General features: G+C 32.7%; 1 pseudogene; it reads right to left on the bottom strand.

Moving 5' to 3' along the window:
- Positions 1–1,815: 1,815 nt before the first annotated feature.
- Positions 1,816–1,934, bottom strand: LOC120609459 (uncharacterized; annotated as a pseudogene).
- Positions 1,935–5,257: the final 3,323 nt, after the last annotated feature.

The following is a 5,257-nucleotide window of genomic DNA, read 5'->3' as shown; positions in this document are numbered from 1 at the left end:
GTAGCCTCATTCATAACTGAGAATCATTAATCTGTCTTCTCCATGACATGGTGCACCTACGTTGCTGCTCTGTCTGTTCTCCAGATTGAATATGCTCAGATTTTTCATCTGTTCTCATAGTTTCATTTCCAAACTTTTTATTATCTTGGTTGCCCCCCTCTGAACTCTTTCCAGTTAGCTGGAAAGCAAACTCTGTCCAATAATATCATTTCATCATAGAGATCATGGAGGTCACATCCTGTTCAGAAGGTAACCCTAGCCCCAGGGGCATGAAATTTTTTCTTTATGCCTGGGGTAGTTGGGAATGTTCTGGATCTCCTGCCCAGGCATAACTTAAGTATGCAACAAATGGAAACGGCTCAGCCGGCAGGTACCCACGTGTTCAGGAGAAGAGTCATCGCCTATTTGAATAGCATTAATCAGTTCAATTTCTCTTTGTGGCTACTTTGAACTGCAGTCTTTTTCTTAACTCAAAACACCAAAACCAGGTGATAACTAACAATTATTGAGTGCTTATGATGTGCTAGGCACTGTGCCAAATGCCTAACATTTATGAACTAATTTAATCCTTACAGTAACCCTTTACATTAGAATATGATCTTCATTTTATAGGTGAGAAAACAGAGTTATACTAGGCACAGCTCACATGGCTTGGAAGTGATGCAGCAGGAATTTGAACCCTTGAATTTGACTTTGAAGCTCATGCCCTTAACTATGATCTTTGTTTAAATGCTCAAGAGGAACAGGCTAGAAATCGTTGGACAAAAATTTAGTAAGGGCTTATGCTTTTTAAAAAGGCAGAGTCTTGCAATTCATGTAGCAAAGAAAAATGACTTCATGGTAAAAAAAAGTGAGAAATAATTCATGCATATTTCCCTTCTAAAAGATTAAAAAATGAATATTATGTTTTAAAGGTGCTAAAAAATTCCGATTTGAAGAAATCTGTTTAACCCGCATTCTCTAAATTTATTTTAACAGAGAACACTCTACTAAAAGTGCAAAAATATACAGTAGACTTAACTACTTTTTAAGAAGCTACACTAATCTATACATAGTATATCTCTAAGCATCATAATAATCTTGCAAGAAATACATTGTTACTTCAATTTTACAGGAAAAGAAACCGACTCTCAGAGACTTACCTCTCTAAATGTTGTGTATGGGTAAAAAAATTACTAACAGGTCTTACTCCAATTGTGTATGATATTAATGTCCTTGCTTTGCTTGTATGCTTAAAATTTTTATTTCCCCCCACTAAGACCTCAAATGCAGAAAATTCATTTTTAAAAGCTATTTTCTCATCTTCTCTTTGGATGGCTTGGTCATATGAAGGTAGCATATTAAAGAGGAACGAGTTCCAGCTTGGTGTCTGCAAACTTTAGGCTGAATTGGATTATCTCCTCTGCTACTTACAGTTGGCTTTCCTGTGAATATTGCTTAATCTTTCTGAGCCTTTTTCCTTCTTCCAGTTTTTATTGAGATATAATTAACATATAACATTATATAAATTCTAGACATACAACATGACTTGATATATATATGTATTATGATATGATTAGCACAATATATTTAGTTAACATTCATCACCTCAGTTGAATTTTTTTGTGTGCGATGAGAACTTTTAAGATTTACTCTTAGCATCTTTCAAATATACAATATGATAAGTTATAGTCACCATATTGTACATTACATTCCTAAGACTTATTTATTTTTTAGTTTTTATTTTTATTTAGTTAGTTAGTTATTTTAGGCAAGGCGACCTTTGGTTGACCTCGCAGATTGCAAGGAACTTGTCAGTTTACAATCCCTTTTTTACGCCTACAGCACCTGGTCTTCCTAGGCCGTCTCCCATCCAAGTACCAACCGGGCCTGACCCTGCTTAGCTTCTGAGATCAGATGGAATCAGGCTTGTTCAGGGTGGCATGGCTGTAGACCCCCCCAGGACTTATTTATTTTATAACTGGAATTTTGCACCTTTCGGCCACCTTCACCCACTGCTTACCTCTACTTCTCATCTTGGCAACCATCAATCTGATCTCTGTTTCTGAGAGTTTTGTTTCTTTAGATTACGCATTTAAGTGAGATCATACAATATTTGTCTTTCTCTGTCTGACTCAACTCACTTAGCATAATGCCCTCAAGGTCCATCTATGTTGTCAAAAATGGCAGATCTTCTTTTTTATGGTCTGAGCCTATTTTATTCTCTATGAAGTGGTTATTCATAATGTAAATGACCTATTAACTGCTTTCTGTTCTCCCATGATGTGAATTTTTAACTCCATTTTTTCTTCTAACAAAGTGAACAAAGCAAGTGACTAATTTTGGAACTCAAAAGATAGAACCTTAGGTCAGATCATGCTTTTCAACCTTTATAAAATTTCAGAAGTATCCTGTAAATATTAATACAATTTTCCGTATTGTTATTAAAGTATCTTATTTATGATTTTTTAAAAATGATTTATTGTATGTTTTTAGATACAAGAAAATTGATCTATTTTAAGTATACATTTCAATAAATTTTGACAAATGTATACAATTATATAACCACCAATGCAATCAAGTTATAGAACATTTCTAGCACCCCCCAAAACGTTTCCTTTTGCACTCCTCACACCCCTCCCAGATCCAGCTCCTGAATAACACTAATCTGCTTTTGTCACTATAGTTTTGGCTTTTCTAGGATGTTACGTAAATGGAATCATACAATATATAGTATTTTGTGTATGACGTCTTTCCTTTCATTTAGCACAATGTTTTTCAAAATTCATTTATATTGTTGTGTGTTTCAGTAGTTCATTCTTTTTTACTGCTATTATTTAACCATTAACCAGTTATGGAGATTTGGATTATTTTACATTTTTGGCTGTCATGATTTTCAGTACAAGTTTTTAAATGAACATATGTTTTTAATATATCTTGGATTAATGCTTTGCAGTGAAATTTCTGGATCATAAAATGGGAATATGTTTAATATTTTAAGAAATTGCCCAACTATTTTCTAAAGTAATTGTACTATTTTGCATTGCTAAGTGCAAAGTATGAGAGCTCTTATTCTACATTCTCACCTTCTTGCTATTGTTAATCTTTTTAATTTTCAGTATTCTAATGGGTGTGCAAGTATCTCATTGTAATTTTAATTTGCATTTTGCTAGTAATTAATTATGTTTAGTATCTTTTCATGTGCTCGTTTGATATAATATACCTTCTTTGACTAAGTAAATGTTCAGTTTTTTTGCCCATTTGAAAAATCAGGTTGACTGTCATATCAGCGAGTTACAAAAATTCATTATATAATCTGGATAGTAGGTCTGTTTCAGATATATGTTTGCAAATACTTTCTCCCAGCCTGTGTCTTGCCTTTTCTTAAGAATGAATTTTGAAGAGGAGATATATTTAATTTTGAATAAGTTCAATTTGTCCATATATATATTTTTGTGGCTCATGCTTTTAGTGTCATATTTAAGAAATCTTTGACTAATGCAAAATGACTATGATCTTCTCCCGTATTTTCTTCCAGAGGTTTTATAGTTTTAATGCTTACATATTGGTTTAGGATACATTTATAATTAATTTTTGTAGGTGACATGAAATAAGGAATGGGCTCATAGTTTTGCATATGATTGTCCATTTTTCCAGCATCAGTTTTTGTAAAGACCACTCTTTCATGGTTGAATTATCTCAGATCTGAACATCAATTAATGATGATGATGATGATATATGTGTGGATCTATTTCTGTGCTCTCTACTCAATTCTAGCAATCTATATGTCTATCCTTACACTATTAGTTGCATATTCTTTTTGTAGATGTCCCTTATTAGGTCTCTTGCATTTTGAAATTACTGAATTTTTTAAATCAAAAATGGGTGTTAACTTTCTTAAATTTTTGTGTGTGTGTCTATTGAGAGGACCATATTAACATAGTATCCTCCCCTCCCCAGCCTTATTGAGATATATTTGGTATACAGAAAACTACACATAATTAATATGCACAATATGATGAGTTTGGACATATGCATATACTTGTGTTACCATCACCAATCAAGGTAGTAAGCATATTCATCACTTCCAAAAGTTTCCTTGTGTCTCTTATTTTGTTTCACAGTAAGAACATTTAAAATGAGATCTGCCCTCTTAACCAAATTTCAAGTGCACAACACCTTATTGTTAAGTATAGGCACCATGTCGTATAGCAGATCTCTAGAACTCACCCATCTTGCATAAGTGTAACATCACACCCATTGAACCACTCCTCGTGTCTCCCCTCTAGTGTATCTTTCATTATGGCCTGTTAATTTGCTGACTTTCACTGTGTCTCAAATATTAAACAAACCTTGAATATTTGAAATGAACAACACTTGGATTTAGTACATTATTTTAATATTCTTTGGGTTTTTTTCCTTATAAAATCTTTGGTATTGGATCAGTGTAATACTGGCCTTATAAATGAGTTAGAAAGGATTCCATCCTCTTCTATTTTTCTAGGAGTTTATAGAGAATTAGTATTATTTCTTCCTTAAATGTTCACTGGAATTAACTATTTAATCTGGGCATGAAATTCTGTTCATAGAAAGATGTTTTTAGCTACAAATTCATTCTTCTTGATAGATATTTGAATGATTTATTTCTGTTTTAAGTGAGCTTTAATAGTTCGTGTCTTTTAAGGAGTTTTAAAAGTTATTCCAAATTATTGAAATATAGTTTATCAGTATAAGATGTTCATAACAGTCCCAATTATCTCTTTAATGTCTGTAGAATTTGTAGTGATATCTTCTCTTTCATTCCTGACATTGGCAATCTGTGTCTTCTCTTAGTTCCTGATTTGTATGGCTAGTTCAGAGGTTGGCAAACTTCTTTCTCTAAGATGTTAAATAGTAACTATTTCAGGCTTCCTCTTCTTTTTCCTCCTCCTCTTCTTCCACACCTTTCAAAAATGTAGAAACTATCTGTAGCTTGAAGACTATACAAAATCAAGTGAGAGACTGGACTTGGTCCATTGGCCATAGCTTACTAATACCCGAGCTAGAGTTTTATTAATTTGTTAATAATTTCAAAGAGCCAGCTTTTGTTTTTATTGATTTTCTCTATTGTTTTACTTTTTTCTATATCACTGATTTCTTTATTTCCCTGATCTTTATTATTTCTTTTCTTTTGTTTAATTGTTGCTTCATTTACTATTTTTTTCTAGTTTCTTAATGTAGACACTTAGATCACCTATTTGAAATCTTTTTTCTTTTCTAATATAAGCAGCTAATGCTT

The sequence above is a fragment of the Pteropus medius genome, unplaced genomic scaffold, assembly GCF_902729225.1.
Source record: "Pteropus medius unplaced genomic scaffold, Ma_sr-lr_union100, whole genome shotgun sequence".
NCBI classification, from domain to species: domain Eukaryota; kingdom Metazoa; phylum Chordata; class Mammalia; order Chiroptera; family Pteropodidae; genus Pteropus; species Pteropus medius.
The sequence above is the reverse complement of the archived record's forward strand: the minus strand, read 5'-3'. Positions and strand labels throughout refer to the sequence as shown.